Below are 23501 nucleotides of genomic sequence, written 5' to 3'. Positions count from 1 at the left end.
CTAGGGAGAAGGGGAGAAAATAATGTGGTTCAGGGACTGTGAGACGGACTAGGAGAAGGGAAAATAATGTGGTTCAGGGGACTGTGAGACGGACTAGGGAGAAGGGAAAATAATGTGGTTCAGGGACTGTGAGACGGACTAGGGAGAAGGGAAAATAATGTGGTTCAGGGACTGTGAGACGGACTAGGGAGAAGGGAAAATAATGTGGTTTGGGGACTGTGAGACGGACTAGGGAGAAGGGAAAACAATGTGGTTCAGGGACTGTGAGACGGACTAGGGAGAAGGGAAAATAATGTGGTTCAGGGACTGTGAGACGGACTAGGGAGAAGGGAAAATAATGTGGTTCAGGGACTGTGAGACGGACTAGGAGAAGGAAAATAATGTGGTTCAGGACTGTGAGACGGACTAGGGAGAAGGGAAAACAATGTGGTTCAGGGACTGTGAGACGGACTAGGAGAAGGGAAAATAATGTGGTTTGGGGACTGTGAGACAGACTAGGTGGAAGGGAAAATAATGTGGTTCAGGGACTGTGAGACGGACTAGGGAGAAGGGAAAACAATGTGGTTCAGGGACTGTGAGACGGACTAGGAGAAGGGAAAAACAATGTGGTTCACGGACTGTGAGACGGACTAGGAGAAGGGAAAATAATGTGGTTCAGGGACTGTGAGACGGACTAGGAGAAGGGAAAATAATGTGGTTCAGGGACTGTGGGATAGACTAGGGAGAAGGGAAAACAATGCGGTTCACGGACTGTGAGACGGACTAGGAGAAGGGAAAATAATGTGGTTTGGGACTGTGAGACGGACTAGGGAGAAGGGAAAACAATGTGGTTCAGGGACTGTGAGACGGACTAGGGAGAAGGGAAAATAATGTGGTTCAGGGACTGTGGGATAGACTAGGGAGAAGGGAAAATAATGTGGTTCAGGGACTGTGAGACGGACTAGGGAGAAGGGAAAATAATGAGGTTCAGGGACTGTGGGACGGACTAGGGAGAAGGGAAAATAATGTGGTTCAGGGACTGTGGGACGGACTAGGGAGAAGGGAAAACAATGTGGTTCAGGGACTGTGGGACGGACTAGGGAGAAGGGAAAATAATGTGGTTCAGGGACTGTGAGACGGACTAGGGAGAAGGGAAAATAATGTGGTTCAGGGACTGTGAGACGGACTAGGGAGAAGGGAAAACAATGTGGTTCAGGGACTGTGGGACGGACTAGGGAGAAGGGAAAACAATGTGGTTCAGGGACTGTGAGACGGACTAGGGATAAGGGAAAATAATGTGGTTCAGGGACTGTGGGACGGACTAGGGAGAAGGGAAAACAATGTGGTTCAGGGACTGTGAGACGGACTAGGGAGAAGGGAAAACAATGTGGTTCAGGGACTGTGAGACGGACTAGGGAGAAGGGAAAACAATGTGGTTCAGGGACTGTGGGACGGACTAGGGAGAAGGGAAAATAATGTGGTTCACGGACTGTGAGATAGACTACAGATGTCACTTCAGGTCGTTGGAGACAGTCGATCCCCATCTTCCTGCATATCTATGACCCTGTTTATTTACTCACGCAGGAAGGGAACCACGTGAGGGTATGCTTACACACATCTTCACAAAATTAGCAGCAACGCATTCGTTTTATTGCATTGTTGTTTCGGTATGTACCTGTGCCCAAACACTTAGTGCTCTGGTTCGTCGTTCCGCTAAACAAGGACTCTTACACGGATGTTTGTCATTCGTTGTGCAGGCAGTCGAGTGTATATAAGAGCGGTGCAACTGCACGCAGGGGCTCCAACATCGCTCACAGTCTTGGCTGTGGATGTAGTTATATGACACCTTATCGTAGCATCTGCTGATGGAACGTCAACAGTTACACATACTGGTGTAATTGGAATAGTTCCCCTCACCAATTGGAGACACGTTCTGCAACGAGATCTTACACTGGCAATAGAGTGAGTGAGTTTAGTTTTACGCCGCACTCAGGAATATTTCAGCTATATGGCTATTGAGGGGGAAACAACTATTGCGATAGCGACAGTCTATTGCAACATACTATTGCGATAGCGATAGTCTGTTGCAACATACTATTGCAATATTATTGCAATAGCTTTTTTTCTTGTTGAATTGTCTCATTTGAAGTCATTTCCCAAATGAATGTATAGTTTATATGAAGAAAAAGCAAGCTGAAGTAGTTTCAGTCTCTTTTCATAACTGACAAGAAACTTGAAACCCAGATGAAGTTTGTTTAAGAGGTAACAGGGGCGGATAACTCTAAGTCAAAGTCAACGAATCTGGTACTTCTTCTATTTTGCGATGCGCATTTATCAACGGAAGTCAATTACTACCCTATCGATGGCCACACACACTATCGATAGTTTTTCGTTTCTACCATCGATTAATTGCTATCGGAAACTCAACAATTGCAATCCATCGATACATCGGTACAGCCCTAGTCGTAACCTTTCTGTGATCACATAGATATAAGGCTGTCGAAGATTTTGCATTTTCACATAAATTTACGTCAGTCGTATTGTAACTCTCCCCTTTAACGCTGTCAGTCGTATCACTCTTCTAGAACATCGACAGTCGTAACTTTGCCCCTTTTAACGCAGACAGTCGACAACCTCCCCTTTCACACAAACTTTTGTATCTTTCCCCGTTTAACATAGAGCTTCGTAACTTTGCCCCTTTAACACAGACTGTCGTGAGTATCTCCTTTAACACGGGCTTTCGTTACTCTCCCTCTTTAACGAAGACAGTCGTAACACACACCCCTTAATGAAGGGTTTTGTGTATTTCCCCTATTTAACATAGATTCTCGTAACTTTTCCCTTTAACTCAGACTGTCGTAAGTCTCTCCTTTAACACAGACAGTCGTAACTTTCACTTCGAAACACACACCCTTTAATGTAGACTTTCCTATCTTTCCCCGACTAACAAAGAGTTTCGTAACTTTGCTCCTTTAACACAGACAGTCATAACTAACCCTTTTCACACAGACAGTCGTCAATCTAACACTTTTGCAGTCGTAACTTCTTATGCTACGCAGGTGGAATTAAAAGAAAAGCGTGAATACACAAGTTGGTGTATATTTGAAGACTCCTACATGAAAATCTAGGAAGCTTGACATTTCTAAAACATTTCAAGCCAATGCCCTTGACGAGATGCGCCTTGTGAAATCGCCCAACACATGTATACTCTATACAGCGTTGGATACAGTGTCCACAATGTAGTGTCTCCATGCTGGTAATGGCAACTGGCACGTCACTGGAGACATGTGTCACAGTTAAATGGAAGCGAATCATAACCAATTAGAGTTGTGACGATATATCGTAGTATTGATAATCGTGATACTTTACCTAACGATAAATATATCGATACGTTTTTTCGTATCGTGATATGTATCGTTGACCTTAAACTTGTTAATTTCCACTAGATATTGACGGTTATGTAAAAATTTACACTGTCACTTGCTATTAAAATAAGATTTAAAGAACATAACTAAAGATAGCATATCGTGATATGCATCGAATCGAATCGTATCGTTCAAAGATATCGTGATACATATCGTATCATGAAATTTCTGTATCGTCACACCTCTATAACCTATGTACGTGGTTTAGTGACGTGAGCCGTGACGATAGTTTTATGAATTACAATCATCATGATTATCATCATCATCATCACCATCACCATCATCACAAATCGTAAAGCGCTCATACCCAAAGCCTTCGTTAGTAAGTACGACACTAGTCAGTTATCAGTATGTGCAAGGTCTACATTGGGTTCTTTCACTGACATGACTACAGTTCACAGGTAGCAGGCCTCCAAATTGTCAACACCATGTGCCTACAGCACGTACGACACTAGTCAGTTATCAGTATGTGCAAGGTCTACAGTGGGTTGTTTCACTGACATGACTACAGTTCACACGTAGCAGGCCTACAAATTGTCAACACCATGTGCCTACAGTACGTACGACACTAGTCAATTTTTAGTATGCAAACACCTGTCTACAAGGTCACAGCAACCTCTGTCTACAGTGGGTTTTTTCACTGACATACCTACAGTTCACACGTACCGTGCCTACAAATTGTCAACACCATGTGCCTACAGCACGTACGACACTAGTCATTTTTCAGTATGCAAACACATGTCTACAAAGTCACATCAACCTCTGTCTACAGTAGGTTTTTTCACTGACATAACTACAGTTCACACGTAGCAGGCCTACAAATTGCCAACACCATGTGCCTACATTTCTTACGACGCTAGTCAATTTTTAGTATGCAAACACCTGTCTACAAGGTCACAGCAACCTCTGTCTACAGTGGGTTTTTTCACTGACATACCTACAGTTCACACGTACCGTGCCTACAAATTGTCAACACCATGTGCCTACAGCACGTACGACACTAGTCATTTTTCAGTATGCAAACACATGTCTACAAAGTCACAGCAACCTCTGTCTACAGTAGGTTTTTTCACTGACATAACTACAGTTCACACGTAGCAGGCCTACAAATTGCCAACACCATGTGCCTACATTTCTTACGACACTAGTCAATTTTCAGTATGCAAACACATGTCTACAAGGTCACAGCAACCTCTGTCTACAGTGGGTTTTTTCACTGATATCACTACAGTTCATACTTAATAATACCTGTATGTACAAGTTGTCAAAACCAGATCTCCTCACTGAAATCACTACGGTTCACACATACCAACCAGGGCCTAGATTTTCGAAGCTCTCTTAGCGCTAAGATAGTCGTAAGTTAATGTTAATGAATGGCACTTACGACTATCTTAGCGCTAAGAGAGCTTCGAAAATCTAGGCCCAGGTCTCTTCACTGATTTCAATGTAACTATATCACTATCGTCTACACATACACAGCATACATACATACCAGTACGCCTACCCTGCCAACAAAATAACACCGTCACTCTATTTCTACCCATTAACCGATTCTGGTTTAGTTCATAAACGCTATTTCACATTACATCAAAGAAAGCCTAATCCTTTTTTCTGTAAAAAACAGATTTTCAAAAGTTGATGCACATTATTGATTCCAACACTTTTTTCATAATACTTTTTGGGGATATTTTCCAAAAGACGGATTATTCTAACCAAAAAGCCGTTAATACAATTATCGACATTCCGGGAAGCAGCTGTCTTGAAAAGCACACTTCTCTACAAAGAGCATCCTTGGTTTGAAAGGGATCGTAGAAGCACATATAATTAGACGACATGAGTGATTTGAAGTTTAGCGATGTTTAGTAATGAAACGGTGAACACCATGATGAGACGGTCATCCAAAAAGTGATAAAGGATATATCCAAACGAAACGAAAAACGAGTTGTAGTGGTCATCCAAAAAGTGATAAAGGATAAATCCGAACGAAACGAAAAACAAGTTGCAGCGGTCATAAAAAAGTGATAAAGGATAAATCCAAACGAAACGAAAAACCCGGGTGCATTTTGATCAATTATTGGCGAAATACACAACAAAACACCAGACAAGTCCCATGGGCATTCTTTGCTTCCCCGAATGTTGTATGGATACATATTGACTTAATGATCCGCATTTGGTTAATACTGTTGATCTGAAGATAGAGAGCTGCGGAGATTTTCTCATTTCTCGTCACCACCAGGAGGTTTGAGATGTTTTTCGGGTGTTTAAATATTTTTCTTTCAGATATTTTTCTAGATGTAGTCTTCAATAAGAGTTCTATTATTATCCTTGAGTTTCATATCTATAGCTGTAAGAAAAGGTCTAGTTCTGTCAAAGATTTGAATGAAACTCGCAACGTGGTTCAGAGCATAACCTCATAATCATAAAGAATTATGAGATTCGAAGTCGAAATCTGCTGATCGTGCAATAAAAATATGCTCGGATGAACAATACATACTTAAGAACGACATATAATGTTTGTGGTGTTTCATAACAACATCGTATCCTGATATATGCTGACAATCAATATCAACAATATCATGTCGTTAGGAACAATATATCCTGATGAACAATATATCCTGATGAACGATACATACTTAAGAACGACATTTGTGGTTTTTTATAACAGCATCGTATCCTGATATATGCTGACAATCAATATCAGCAATATCATGTCGTTATGAAGAAAATATCCTGATGAAGAAATATATCCTGATGAAGAATATATCCTGATGAACGATACATACTTAAGAACGACATATAACGTTTGTGTTTTTTTATAACAGCATCGTATCCTGATATATGCTGACAATCAATATCAGCAATATCATGTCGTTAGGAACAATATATCCTGATGAACAATATATCCTGATGAACAATATATCCTGATGAACAATATATCGTGATGATCAATATATAGTGATGAACAATATATCCTGATGAACAATATATCCTGATGAACAATATATAGTGATGAACAATATATCCTGATGAACAATATATAGTGATGAACAATATATAGTGATGAACAATATATCCTGATGAACAATATATCCTGATGAACAATATATAGTGATGAACAATATATCCTGATGAACAATATATCCTGATGAACAATATATAGTGATGAACAATATATCCTGATGAACAATATATCCTGATGAACAATATATCCTGATGAACAATATATAGTGATGAACAATATATCCTGCTGAACAATATATTCTGATGAACAATATATAGTGATGAACAATATATCCTGATGAACAATATATAGTGATGAACAATATATCCTGATGAACAATATATCCGAATAAACAGTATTAAAAGATAATGTCCTGTTACACAATATATCAAGACCTAAGGAATGTTATGTCCAGTGAACCATATATTTCCCGACATACTGATAATATATACTGACAAACAACGAATAAAGATTTTCATTCAAGCATACCACTGTGTCCCGATACATAATCTTGGTGAACAATATATTCTGAGGAATATGAAGTATAAACAACATGTCTTGATAAACAATATTTGAAGATAGTTTTCAACAATATCGCCATATCTTGACAACCAGACTTATCCAATTAAGCACTACATCAAGATATATCACATTGAAATGTCACGAAACATATCCCCATCATCGATATACCTTGATATATAACAATATATCAAGATATATGATATATGAAAAACATATGCAAAATGTATGTAGATATCAAGATAAGAAGCATCAAAGCAGACAAGGTATGGATATATGTGGAATTGGTATAGCATTGACATGACTTGAACCCGACATATGAGGTCACAACCTGATACTGTCATTCATGGCATGCCAATGGGTGTTAGCAGCGAGACTTGTTATGTAAGTATCCCCCGAGCGGCAAGCTTCCAGGAATCATAATTGAACCCCCATAACGAGCTTTTGTAATTGCATTAGCGGCGGATAACAGAGTTAATAACACCCAAACAGCTGATCACCGACATGTATATATATCAACAGCTGTTACAGATGTTGGAAACCCGAGTTGAAAATGGTTATAATGGCTACTTTAAGTGAACACCTGGAACCGTCAGCTACAACTCAAACTGACTACAACCATAACAATCATGATTTATTCATGAATCGTCATATCTTGAGTTCATCTTATCGATGACCCAACGTCCTCCGTCAATATTCTCATTAGGGGCACTATAGCAGGGAAGCGTCGCCCTGATTGAGCAATGTATCACCCCAATCTATACGATTGTATCGAAACAGTAATTGTTGGAATTATATGAACCAAGACATAGTGATGCACCTGCAATATATTCGCGGTAATTCTAAACAAAACCCAGGGATATCAAAGAATTTGGGTAAAACTTCTCCTGATCTACATTTCATGTAAGATCCACGAAGCTATCCATAGTTACTATAGAAACCGATTGACACCACATGCTGATGAGATGCTAAGCTTAAAGATGCCTATATCAATTACCAAGGAAACACAGAAGAGCACACCATGACTCATAGACTCTGTTTTCTGCTCGGCTGTGTACTAAATCATTTCCGGGTTGTTCTTTTAGCCGTGAAGCTATTACATGAACCATCATTAAAGAACCATCCAAGATTTCAGTAATCCTTGGGGGAAAAGCTGAGGTCTCGGTATGCAAGGGGCGTAACTCGTAGTCTAGCAAATACTCACTGTACCAGATTGGTGTCAATCTATACCAGATTTGATATCATTACAATGTGCGAGCATTTGCAAAATAGGTATTATACAACTGAAGCGCGTAGACGAAGCCCACAGTTCCTGGTCACAAGGGTCCATTGTAGACACACGGTCTTACATACACACATCCACCAATGGGTTGCATTGCATTTACTAATTACAAACATGCCAAAGTTCAAGGGAGATCAAGAAATGGATGACATTGGAATCGGTACTAACACCTCCTCAGCTACCAGAAGAACCACGCTCGTCCCACTGGTGCAGTAAAAATCAAGCGTCAATGAAATAAATATCAAACCTCATGATGGATGCGATGGTCCAGATCAATACCCTCGGTACGAACACACGCACCGCTTCCCATTCAGTAGAAAGTGTGCGTTCTCTCTCGCAAACCAGCCTCCGTGCGAGACTGACTGTATGCTAATACTGGATAATTCGGTCTGCAGCAGAAGCCGTTTACAGTACGAGTGAAGAGAACTCACCTCTTTCTTGGGACATATGTGTGGGTGCCCCACATTCAGATGGTTCTTCAGTCAACGTGTGCTACATATGTTTTCCCTCACATCACCCCCGAGTCGACCAACACCACCGCTACTCCGTCGCGATATCACTTGTAGGTCATGTTTATGGAAAGGCATTATGGGACTGTGTGGGAGAGCGGCTGGTTCATCGATCGTAAATTATCTGTGCTAGTAATAACAATAGACTGCCACGGAGAACAGGTGCTCCTTGACGATCTGTACTGGGGACAATGTAAACGCAATTAAAATTCTTAAATTAGGAATCGGGAGTTTTTGAATGAATTAAAATTTCTGTTTATTTCAATGTCTCCTCGGCGTATTCGGATGCTACCGGTAGGACAGCAAATGCTTACCCTTTTCGCAAACACTTGGCGCTATCACTGATTTTCAGAGGTTCATTCATATACTTTAACGGCTATTTGCCCTTAACACTAAATGGAATCGTTTTTCTGAGGATAGTCGTGAATTTTAGTTGCTTGCATTAGCGTTATTTATTTGTTGGCGAAATAACTTAATCGTTTTGTTTATGGTGTATAGCCTGATTGGTGTTAAGTTCAAATTGCATGTGGTCAGTGATCGCAGTTGTGTATTGAATATTGTCATTAGCAGACAGGCAGGCAGACACACAGGTGTCAATAAAACAAGACATTGAGTTTTGTCTGTGACAGCCACATATCTATATCACAGTTAGAAATTCTGTCAACGCTAAATAATGACATTGCTTTTAAGTATCGAACTGAGAAAGTGACTCGGTAAGAAGAACGTGTGGTGAAATAGACAAATGAAATTATATAAACAGTTTATTTACTGTCATAACATATAAAAAGCTCGCGCCTGTGAGATATCAACAAAACATTATGAAAATAGCTCACACCAAAGCCTTCACCGAGTATTCACCAGACAGCCCGCTTCCAAGTTGCGCGAACCTATTTCACTGCGCACGTGCTATGAGCGCAGGCCAGCTGTTGAAACCCGTATTCCCCAGAAAAGTCTGGGGAAAATTAGTGAAACGTTGCATGTGACCTTTAATCTCTGAGATCATCGATGACTAAGATGTATCGAACGAAAAGGATCGTGGTATGATCGTTTATACACGCTTGAATAACCATCTGACTCAGAGATGCATACATTAAAACAACAGAAAGTATCCTCGTGTGAAAACAATTTAGGGCCCAAGCTATGTATAGAGAAGAAGAAGAAGAAATATAGTTTATTATTGTGTAACATATGCCGATTTACAAACATATTTTTACAAAAACCACACCTATATCCTAAAAAGTCATCCGGCTATCAGGCCTACGAGACACTAGATTTCGTTAAAACTATTATTATATTAAAACAACGTACTGATTGAAGTAGTACATATATACTTACATATGATACACACAGATATGTACATACAATAAAGATTACACACTCTAAAACGTGCTGAGCTACGTACGAGTACACAAATAAATTTAAGAAGAGATGAGTGCGGCGAGAGGCTCACAGGATTATAGGGGCAGCGCGGTAGCCTAGCGGTTAAAGCGTTCTCTCGGTGGTGACGTATTCACTACAATGTTACATTTAACTGTTGTGGTGACGTAATTCACTATAATGTTATGTTTAACTGTAGTTAATGACGTAATTCACTACAATGTTACATTTAACTGTTGTGGTAACGTAATTCACTACAATGTTACATTTAACTGTGGTGGTGACGTAATTCACTACAATGTTACATTTCACTGTGGTGGTGACGTAATTCACTACAATGTTATATTTAACTGTGGTTAATGATGTAATTCACTACAATGTTACATTTAACTGTGGTGGTGACGTAATTCACTACAATGTTATATTTAACTGTGGTTAATGATGTAATTCACTACAATGTTACATTTAACTGTGGTGGTGACGTAATTCACTACAATGTTATATTTAACTGTGGTTAATGATGTAATTCTCTACAATGTTACATTTAACTGTGGTGGTAACGTAATTCACTACAATGTTACATTTAACTGTGGTGGTGACGTAATTCACTACAATGTTACATTTAACTGTTGTGGTAACGTAATTCACTACAATGTTACATTTAACTGTGGTGGTGACGTAATTCACTACAATGTTACATTTCACTGTGGTGGTGACGTAATTCACTACAATGTTATATTTAACTGTGGTTAATGATGTAATTCACTACAATGTTACATTTAACTGTGGTGGTGACGTAATTCACTACAATGTTATATTTAACTGTGGTTAATGATGTAATTCACTACAATGTTACATTTAACTGTGGTGGTAACGTAATTCACTACAATGTTACATTTAACTGTGGTGGTGACGTAATTCACTACAATGTTACATTTAACTGTTGTGGTAACGTAATTCACTACAATGTTACATTTAACTGTGGTGGTGACGTAATTCACTACAATGTTACATTTCACTGTGGTGGTGACGTAATTCACTACAATGTTATATTTAACTGTGGTTAATGATGTAATTCACTACAATGTTACATTTAACTGTGGTGGTGACGTAATTCACTACAATGTTATATTTAACTGTGGTTAATGATGTAATTCACTACAATGTTACATTTAACTGTGGTGGTGACGTAATTCACTACAATGTTACATTTCACTGTGGTGGTGACGTAATTCGCTACAATGTTATATTTAACTGTGGTTAATAACGTAATTCGCTACAATGTTATATTTAACTGTGGTTAATGATGTAATTCACTACAATGTTACATTTAACTGCTGTAGTGACCCGATTCACTTTAATATTACATTTAACTGTGTTGGTGACTTAATTAACTGCAATGTTACATTTGGTGTCCTCCCATTTGCGAGAACTCCCAGTTGTGAGACACATTAATTAATGGTTCAGTGCACACACACAGGTGGTGCTTCCCCATCCCTACGATGAAAGTGGGAACAGCCCTGTTGCTGAAGAGTACCCGCAGGAGGCATAGTTCATTAATGAGTTAATAAACACAGAAGACATTGTTCGTTGAAGAGCATTGATTGTTTTCAATAGATACTGAAATGCTGAAAAAGATTATCGTGAACTGGTGATATATTCTACTTGTTGAAGGCCTGCCATAATGGTGATCGGAAAGAGCAGTCAAAGATTAATAAATACATTTGGATTAATTATAGTTACAACAGTTATTGCTAGATTTTTCAAACACGTAAATCTGAGTAGGTAAATTTATTTCTCTTTCAAATGATCACGAAGTTACCTACTCAAAGTGTTTGTTTTTAAAGCCATTTATCTCGAGTAGGTTAATTACTTTATGTTTTAGAGTTACATTAAGTTACCTCCACAAGAATCAGTTAAATAGCTAATCCATTATTAGCTGGGGTTAATCCATTCTATCAGATAGGGGAGTAAGGTGTGTTTTCTTTGCTAAATACCTACTCCACTGTCTCACAACTGGGAGTCTCACAACTGAGAGTTCTCACAAATAGGAGTACACCTTACATTTCACTGTGATGGTGATGTAATTCACTACAATGTTACTTTTAACTGTGGTCGTGACCCGATTCACTTTAATATTACATTTAACTGTGTTGGTGACGTAATTCACTGCAATGTTACACTTAACTGAGCTGTTCACATAATTCAATACGATGTTACATTACAGTGTGGTGGCGACGTAATTCACTACAATGTTACATTTAACTGTTATGACGTAATTCACTACACTGTTACATTTAACTGTGGTGGTTACGTAATTCATTCCAGTATCACTTTTTGGTCACAATATGCCGTTGTGATAATATTTCCCACGTGTTGCAACAATTCATACAGTACTTTCAACACAACCCTCTCGTGCATCATGTAATAAGTGAATTTTATCACAATGTATTGCCCCAGTTCACGCAATTATTCCTTCATCCATGAGGGTTTCACACTCAAATTTCCCAATTTTTTAAGCAACTGGGTAAAATATAAATTACGAGCATTGAAGTGAGAAAGATGAATAAAAAACGCAACGAAATTATTTTATGATGCAATTCAAGACCGAGGTGCGTATCACGACAAACATGAATGCAATCCACCTTTGTTTGAGAAAGCATTGATTTTTATCCTTCATATTTCCAGATACGTGAAAAACAGTTAACAGAGAGGAATATGGCCTCCAGGAGCTGAAACAACAATTAACGTGCATAACTTCTGGTAAATTAGTTTTAACTTAATGATTGTAAAACGATTAGCGTTGTTATGTAGTGTGGGCTTTTTAACACTTACATATTTACCGTAACTTACCGACTTGTACAGCTTCTGAAGCAGTTAGCGTTTTCAAGAAAGCTCCTAATTCAAAATCTATTGTCTTCAGTTGATCTTGTTTCAGTCAATCGATAACGCCTTGCACGGCCCTTTTTACTTCTTCATGTCGATATTCCGCGGGTGATTTTTTCAAACCACAAATCACTTTCCAGTTGAAATAATCAATTGGAGAGTACCGCATACGGTATTGAATTCACCAACACTATAATGAATGTGTGAATGCTGTGAATGGTTTAGTATTTGAGCAACGTTTATGGATAATTGAACTGTGATGCAGATATTAGTGCTGCAAATATTTGCAAAGGTACTAATATTTTCTTGCACTGGTCATATGTGCTCAGGACAATTAACAGGAACCGATATGACAAATGTCTGAGATCGTGTCTCTTTCAGGTTATCGAAGGTGTTAGAAATTATCATTTCACACGTGTTTTGGAATGTGTCGGTCGTACATCCTGCATTACACTTAGTGTAGGACAGTTCTCATACAACGCTATGTGTTTAAACTGTTACGTGTTTTACATAAACTGTGTTGACATTAAAACCATAGGTGTAACATTATCTGTGCTCACATAACCTGTCACAGATACTCTCTACACCGCCAGCACCACACTGCCATCCCATATCACCTGTCATAGGTGTAACATTATCTGTGCTCACATAACCTGTCACAGATACTCTCTACACCGCCAGCACCACACTGCCATCCCATATCACCTGTCATAGGTGTAACATTATCTGTGCTCACATAGCCTGTCACAGATACTCTCTACACCGCCAGCACCACACTGCCATCCCATATCACCTGTCATAGGTGTAACATTATCTGTGCTCACATAGCCTGTCACAGATACTCTCTGCACCGCCAGCACCACACTGCCATCCCATATCACCTGTCATAGGTGTAACATTATCTGTGCTCACATACTCTCTGCCTGCCATCCCATATCAGATACTGTAACATTATCTGTGCTCACATAGCACCAGATACTCTAAGCACAGCCAGCACCACACTACCATCCCATATCACCTGTCGTACCCTTCCTTGTTCCACCTGACATGCAATCACTTGAGGACAGCCTGACACACAGTCTAATAAGAACCACCTGATGCACAATCTACTATGGACATCATGGTACACAATCTACTATGGACATCATGGTACACAATCTACTGTGGACATCATGGTACACAATCTACTGTGGACATCATTGTACACAATCTACTGTGGACATCATGGTACACAATCTACTGTCGACATCACGGTACACAATCTACTGTGGACATCATGGTACACAGTCTAATAAGAACCACCTGATGCACAAACTACTGTGGACATCATGGTACACAATCTACTGTGGACATCATGGTACAAAATCTACTGTGGACATCATGGTACACAATCTACTGTGGACATCATGGTACACAGTCTACTGAGAACCACCTGATGCACAATCTACTATGGACATCATGGTACACAATCTACTGTGGACATCATGGTACACAATCTACTGTGGACATCATGGTACACAATCTACTGTGGACATCATGGTACACAATCTATTGTGGACATCATGGTACACAATCTACTGTGGACATCATGGTACACAATCTACTATGGACAACATGGTACACAATCTACTGTGGACATCATGGTACACAATCTACTGTGGACATCATGGTACACAATCTACTGTGGATGGTATCATGGTACACAATCTACTGTGGACATCATGGTACACAATCTACTATGGACAACATGGTACACAATCTACTGTGGACAACATGGTACACAATCTACTGTGGACATCATGGTACACAATCTACTGTGGACATCATGGTACACAATCTACTGTGGACATCATGGTACACAATCTACTGTGGACAAGACGGTACACAATCTACTGTGGACATCATGGTACACAATCTACTGTGGACATCATGGTACACAATCTACTGTGGACAAGATGGTACACAATCTAGAGAGTACAGCCTGACACAGTCTACTAAGAACCAACGACATAATGCAGAATCTACTGTGGACAAGATGGCACACAATCTAGAGAGTACAGCCTGACACACAGTCTAATAAGAACCAACGACATAATGCAGAATCTACTGTGGACATCATGGTACACAATCTACTGTGGACAAGATAGTACACAATCTAGAGAGTACAGCCTGACACACAGTCTAATAAGAACCACCTGATGCACAATCTACTGTGGACAACATGGTACACAATCTACTGTGGACATCATGGTACACAATCTACTGTGGACATCATGGTACACAATCTACTATGGACATCATGATACAAATGGTACACAATCTACTGTGGAAATCATGGTACACAATCTACTGTGGACATCATGGTACACAATCTACTGTGGACATCATGGTACACAATCTACAGAGTACAGCCTGACACACAGTCTACTAAGAACCACCTGATGCACAATCTACTGTGGACATCATGGTACACAATCTACTGTGGACATCATGGTACACAATCTACTGTGGACATCATGGTACACAATCTACTGTGGACATCATGGTACACAGTCTACTAAGAACCACCTGATGCACAATCTACTATGGACACCATGGTACACAATCTACAAGGGACATCATGGTACACAATCTACTGTAGACATCATGGTACACAATCTACAGAGTACAGCCTGACACACAGTCTACTAAGAACCACCTGATGCACAATCTACTGTGGACATCATGGTACACAGTCTACCGTGGACATCATGGTACACAATCTACTGTGGACATCATGGTACACAATCTACTGTGGACATCATGGTACACAATCTACTGTGGACATCATGGTACACAATCTACTGTGGACAATCATGGTACACAATCTACTGTGGACATCATGGTACACAATCTACTGTGGACATCATGGTACACAATCTACTGTGGACATCATGGTACACAATCTACTGTGGACATCATGGTACACAATCTACTGTGGACATCATGGTACACAATCTACAGAGTACAGCCTGACACACAGTCTACTAAGAACCACCTGATGCACAATCTACTGTGGACATCATGGTACACAATCTACTGTGGACATCATGGTACACAATCTACTGTGGACATCATGGTACACAATCTACTGTGGACATCATGGTACACAATCTACTGTGGACATCATGGTACACAATCTACTGTGGACATCATGGTACACAATCTACTGTGGACATCATGGTACACAATCTACTAGAACAACATGATGCACAATCTACTGTGGACATCATGGTACACAATCTACTGTGGACATCATGGTACACAATCTACTGTGGACATCATGGTACACAATCTACTGTGGACATCATGACACACACATCTACTAGGAACCAACGACATGGTACACAATCTACTGTGGACATCATGGTACACAATCTACTGTGGACATCATGGTACACAATCTACTGTGGACATCATGGTACACAATCTACTGTGGACATCATGGTACACAATCTATTGTGGACATCATGGTACACAATCTACTATGGACAACATGGTACACAATCTACTGTGGACATCATGGTACACAATCTACTGTGGACAAGATGGTACATGATACTACATCTACTGTGGACATCATGGTACACAATCTACTGTGGACAAGATGGTACACAATCTAGAGAGTACAGCCTGACACACAGTCTACTAAGGACCAACGACATAATGCACAATCTACTGTGGACATCATGGTACACAATCTACTGTGGACAACATGGTACACAATCTACTGTGGACATCATGGTACACAATCTACTGTGGACATCATGGTACACAATCTACTGTGGACAAGATGGTACACAATCTAGCGAGCACAACCTGACACACAGTCTACTAGGGACGACATGATCCACAATCTACTTGTTGACATCATGGTACACAATCTACTGTCGACATCGTGGTACACAATCTACTGTGGAAATCATGGTACACAATCTACAGAGTACCACCAGCACCACACTGCCATCCCATATCACCTGTCGTACCCTCCCTTGTTCCACCTGACATGCAATCACTTCAGGACAGCCTGACACACAGTCTAATAAGAACCACCTGATGCACAATCTACTATGGACATCATGGTACACAATCTACTGTGGATAACATGGTACACAATCTGCAGAGCACAGCCTGACACACAGTCTACTAGGGACCACCTGATGCACAATCTACTGTGAACAACTTGGTACACAATCTACTGTGGACATCATGGTACACAATCTACTGTGGACAAAATGGTACACAATCTACAGAGGACAGCCTGACACACAGTCTACTAGGGACGACATGATGCACAATCTACTGTTGACATCATGGTACACAATCTACTGTGGACATCGTGGTACACAATCTACAGAGGACAGCCTGAGACACAGTCTATTAAGACCCACGAGATAAACTCTTGAATCACCTGATACACAGTCTATTAAGGACCACCTGACACAATCAATTTAGGAGTATCTCACGCGCAAAGACAGCCGGACACAATCTACTAAGTTCCACTTGATACATAATCTCTTGAAGACACCTGACACACAATCTACTGAGGCCCACTTGATACACAATCTCTTGATGACACCTGACACAGTCTATTAAGGACCATCTGACACAATCTACTGAGGACCACTTGATACACAATCTCTTAAAGACACCTGACACACAATCTACTGATGACACTTGACTCACAATCTACTAAGGTCCACGAGATACACAATCTCTTGATGACACCTGACACCCAATCTACAGAGGTCCACTTGATACATAATCTCTTGAAGACTCCTGACACAAAATCTACTGAGGACCATCTGACACACAATATACTGAGGTCCACTTGATACGCAATCTCTTGAAGACACCTGACACACAATATACTGAGGCCCAATTGATACACAATCTCTTGAAGACACATGACACAAAATCTACCATCTGACACAATCTACTGAGGTCCACTTGATACACAATCTCTTGAAGACACCTGACACACAATATACTGAAGTCCACTTGATACACAATCTCTTGAAGACACATGACACAAAATCTACTGAGGACCATCTGACTCAATCTACTGAGGTCCACTTGATACACAATCTCTTGAAGACACCTGACACACAGTCTATTAAGGACCATCTGACACAATCTACTGAGGTCCACTTGATACACAATCTCTTGAAGACACCTGACATACAATCTACTGAGGTCCACTTGATACACAATCTCTTGAAGACACCTGACACACAATCTACTGAGGTCCACTTGATACACAATCTCTTGAAGACACCTAACATACAATATACTGAGGTTCACTTGATACACAATCTCTTGAAGACACATGACACAAAATCTACTATGGTCCACTTGATACACAATCTCTTGAAGACACCTGATACACAATCTACTGAGGACCATCTGACACAATCTACTGAGGTCCACTTGATACACAATCTCTTGAAGACATCTGACACACAATCTACTGAGGTCCACTTGATAGGCAATCTCTTGAAGACACCTGACATACAATCTACTGAGGTCCACTTGATACACAATCTCTTGAAGACACCTGACATACAATCTACTGAGGACCATCTGACACAATCTACTGAGGTCCATTTGATACACAATCTCTTGAAGACACCTGACACACAATCTACTGAGGTCCACTTGATACACAATCTCTTGAAGACACCTGACATACAATCTACTGAGGTCCACTTGATACACAATCTCTTGAAGACACCTGACATACAATCTACTGAGGTCCACTTGATACACAATCTCTTGAAGACACCTGACTCACAATCTACTGAGGACCATCTATCACAATCTACTGAGGTCCACACATCTGACACACAATCTACTGAGGTGCATTTGATACACAATCTCTTGAAGACACCTGACACACAATCTACTGAGGTCCACTTGATACACAATCTCTTGAAGACACCTGACACACAGTCTATTAAGGACCATCTGACACAATCAAACCAGGAGTATCTCACACACAATCCACTGAAGACCACCTGGCTCTCCCCGTTCCACCTGACGCAATCAACACAGGACCACCTGAAACTCAATCTACTCGACTGACCCCACGCTCACCCCTCATCTCCCGCCTGACTCGACACACACTCTCCAAGTGCCGGTGACTGTCTCCGGTAACACCTCATACCTTCTATTCCCTGTCTCTCTGGATCCCTCTGCTGTAACGCTGTATATCCCATCGTCAAATCTCGACCACTTTACAACACAGCCTCTCATACACGATCATATCAAATACAATGTGTCTCAACAACTCCACACCCAAAACATTCATAATACACTCACATTACACTCACCCCTCCTCCGCACCTTCCCCTCCATACCCCTCCTCCACAACACCCTCCTCTCCACACCCTCCTCCACACTCTCGACAACATCCACTCCCCGATGCCTCACTCAACATCAACATCACCGCCATCATCAACGACGAGCACACAGGGCTGTGTAAGTGGCGCGTTTCATTATCAGGCAAGCGAGGGTCTGTTTACCTCTCTCTCAGAGGTCCTCTGTACCTATCCGGGACTATGAGTAATCTCCCCATCGCTTACTAATGCCTGAAGAATCCTGTGCAGTGTCTCACGCAGAGAAGGTGCTGAGTTTTCATGACTGAAATTAGCACTGGACTGTTGCCTGCAAATCCTGTTTTCTCTGAAAGTTTAAAAATATTACAAGTTAAGCGGAGGCGTATATCTATTTCAACAGACTTGTTATTCAAGATGCGGAAGATTTAAGAATCTTCAAAAAATCAATTTGTGAATCATGAACCGTATGACCCAAACAAATATACTGGGCAGCTGTCTAGTCATAGCTGCGTGGAAGCACTTACGTGCGTCTTGTTCTGTGGTAACCAGTTAAAACTGATTTCCTCTGCAACTGATAATTGTAATTCTATTCTGAAAATCACATAGAACGAAAGACGAAGATAAATGTTTATACATGGTTGTACTCGCATCTAAGATCGGTAAGTCTTCATCGTCGTCTTTACTTTTCATTATCGTCTTAATTAATTTTGTCAATATCGCACAATCCGCTGACGTAACTGCCATGTTCGAAAAAATATAAAAACCGAACTACGTCAATTACTATATTAATTACGAATCATGCCAGAAAAATGTAAACAGTCAATAACACGTCCTACAGAGCTACTTCACCGTGGGCATATAATTCAAAAATTCAATATCTGATTACTTGAGATCTTGTCGTTCATTCTAGTACTTGAACCATATCCCACTGGAAGCTCTACCCTCCTGTACACATGCGCAGTCCCCTTTGATATTTAAAAAAAGCAATAATTCCTTTATCCATAGATGTGCTCTTAAGACAATTTTCTCCCTGATATTAAACGTTGTCTCCGAGCATATTTCATCGATAATGCAGACGTTGATACGGTCAGCCCTAAACGACCTATAATAATCAGTCCATTCCAATCCAACTATCTTAGAATCCTATTCCGTACGAGCGTTCGGTTCCTTGTGTCGATTCCAGGCCGGTTGCTAAGCAACGAAGGAAATTACGCGAGGCTCACCCATGTAGCTGATGTAGCATTTGTGTCGGTTGTAAGATACTGCCAGATTAATGAGATAAGGGGAGTGAGTGCCTCATGAGTTGCGGTGTAGCGCGGCCCTTCAGAAATACAGGCTAACGGAAACACGAAAGTTGTGCCGATTGGTTCTGTTAGTGGCAGGTGGTTCTCCCATCCCGACCTCTCCACATGCACATAACCCTGACAGCATCCGATGTAACCCTCACTCTCACTCAAACCACTTTGTACTTACAATGTATATTAATGCAGACTTGTTCTCGTCACTATATGGCTGGAATAATGCCGATGTGACGTAAAGCCCAACTCAACTCAACTCAACTCATTCCACCCATCCATGTATATCTATCCCAGGACGCCACCCACTCAGCTCTCTCCCTCTCACCCCACCTCCATGTATATCTATCCCAGGACACCGCCCCACGCAACCCTCCCTCTCACCACACCTCCATGTATATCTATCCCATGTCACCGCCCCACGCAACCCTCAGTCACACCCCACCTCCATGTATATCTATCCCAGGACACCGCCTCATCCAACTCTTCCTCTCACCCCACCCTTCCATATATTTGCATCCCAGGACACCACCCCACGCAACTCTCTCTCTCTCTCTCTCTCTCTCTCTCTCTCTCTCTCTCTCTCTCTCTCTCTCTCTCTCTCTCTCTCTCTCTCTCTCTCTCTCTCTCTCTCTCTCTCTCTCTCTCTCTCTCTCTCTCTCTCTCTCTCTCTCTCTCTCTCTCTCTCTCTCTCTCTCTCTCTCTCTCTCTTTGTCATCCCAACCCTCCATATATAACCCATAACACTATCCCACAAAACCAACCTTATCATCGAATTGCCATCAATCGAACTTTTGCCAAGAGAAAACGTAATTTTAAGATTTAATTATCATAGCAACAGATTTGTCTTAAAGATATGATTGGTATACATGAAACAACCAATTCAATTTCCAGGACAGGTCTTTCGTAACAATGCAATAATGGCATTGGCAGGTGCTTTCACACATGTGAGCATTCAGTCCTCTCTGGCATAACATACCCCTTTTACGATCTCAATCCAACACAAGGTATTCGCCACGTCGACAACAGAAGAAATGAAAGTGTAAACAATGAAGGAATTATTGCATAATTGAAACTATTCGGTTTGGACAATTAAAACAGAAGTGAACAGATGCAACACTGAATGATTAATGACCTCCCAGACTGCCACTGTGCTGTCAGCATGGACGCGTCAGTGGGCACCGTTGGAGGGTTGCGGTGAGTAGACGTTCTGGATAGTGAATAAAAACACGAGACAAAAAGACTATTGATGAAGAGCTGCTGGCGTTCTGGCAACAGGAGCCAGCTAGTCCATAAAATATGACTCTCGTGTTACACAAGGACATACATCTGACTTACAATGACTTACAATCCCCAAGGACGTGCCGAGGTGTTTATTGCTGGGGTTTACGAAAGGATAAATGAATGTGAGTGTGCTTGTGTCTGTTTGCGTTTGCGTGTACACACGATCAGATCTGCATAATATAATGTTCTATAAGGGTTAAATAAAACAAATCTTATGCTGTCACGGTTAATAAATGTTCTGATGAGCAGATGGGTGTGGAGGAATCACATGTGGTGCAGCAGTCAATGTTATGATGAGCAGATGGGCGTGGAGGAATCACATGTGTTACAGCAGTCAATGTTATGATGAGCAGATGGGCGTTGAGGAATCACATGTTTTGCAGCAGCCAATGTTATGATGAGCGTGGAGGAATCACATGTGTTGCAGCAGTCAATGTTATGATGGGCGTGGAGACATCACATGTGGTGCAGCTGTCAATGTTATGATGAGCGTGGAGGAATCACATGTGTTGCAGCTGTCAATGTTATGCTGAGCAAATGAGCGGGGAGGAATCACATGTGTTGCAGCAGTTAATGTTATGATGGGCATGTAAGAATCACATGTGTTGCAGCAGTCAATGTTATGATGGGCGTGGAGACATCACATGTGTTGCAGCTGTCAATGTTATGGTGAGCAGATGGGCATGTAGGAATCACATGTGGTGCAGCTGTCAATGTTATGATGAGCGTTGAGGAATCACATGTGTTGCAGCAGTTAATGTTATGATGAGCGTGGAGGAATCACATGTGTTGCAGCAGTCAATGTTGTGATGAGCAGATTTGACGAATCACATGTGTTTCAGCTGTCAATGTTATGATGAGCGTTGAGGAATCACATGTGTTGCAGTAGTCTATGTTGTAATGAGCGTGGAGGAATCACATTTGGTGCAGCTGTCAATGTTATGATGAGCGTGGAGGAATCACATGTGTTGCAGCGGTCAATGTTGTGATGAGCGGGGAGGCATAACATGTGTCGCAGCAGTTAATGTTATGATGGGCATGTAGGAATCACATGTGTTGCAGCAGTCAATGTTATGATGAGCGGGGAGGAATCACATGTGTTGCGGCAGTTAATGTTATCATGAGCAGGGAGGAATCACATGTGTTGCGGCAGTCAATGTTGTGATGGGCGTGGAGACATCACATTGTTGCAGCTGTCAATGTTATGCTGAGCAGATGGGCATGTAGGAATCACATGTGGTGCAGCAGTCAATGGCATGATGAGCAAATGAGCGTTGACGAATCACATGTGTTTCAGCAGTCAATGTTGTGATGAGCGTGGAGGAATCACATTTGGTGCAGCTGTCAATGTTATGATGAGCGTGGAGGAATCACATGTGTTGCAGCTGTCAATGTTGTGATGAGCTTTGAGGAATCACATGTGTTGCAGCTGTCAATGTTGTGATGAGCGTGGAGGAATCACATTTGGTGCAGCTGTCAATGTTATGATGAGCGTGGAGGAATCACATGTGTTGCAGCTGTCAATGTTGTGATGAGCGGGGAGGAATCACATGTGTTGCGGCGGTCA

General features: G+C 41.0%; 1 long non-coding RNA gene across 2 annotated transcripts in view; it reads right to left on the bottom strand.

The window, feature by feature from the left end:
• Nucleotides 1-8786, bottom strand: part of LOC124261227 — a 64169-nt gene extending 55383 nt beyond the window's left edge. The window contains exon 1 of one of the 2 annotated variants that reach the window (XR_006894276.1): nucleotides 8638-8786. This is a non-coding gene — a long non-coding RNA (uncharacterized LOC124261227). Of the gene's footprint in view, nucleotides 1-8453; nucleotides 8562-8637 lie in introns of those variants that run through there. The other variant, XR_006894280.1, reaches the window with a different exon arrangement.
• Between the last annotated feature and the right edge of the window lie 14715 nt (nucleotides 8787-23501).

Source organism: Haliotis rubra, unplaced genomic scaffold, assembly GCF_003918875.1.
Source record: "Haliotis rubra isolate DU_JTF1 unplaced genomic scaffold, ASM391887v1 Scf1192, whole genome shotgun sequence".
In the NCBI taxonomy this organism is placed as follows: Eukaryota; Metazoa; Mollusca; class Gastropoda; order Lepetellida; family Haliotidae; genus Haliotis; species Haliotis rubra.
Note: the sequence above shows the minus strand (reverse complement) of the source record. Positions and strands in the feature narration are given on the sequence as shown.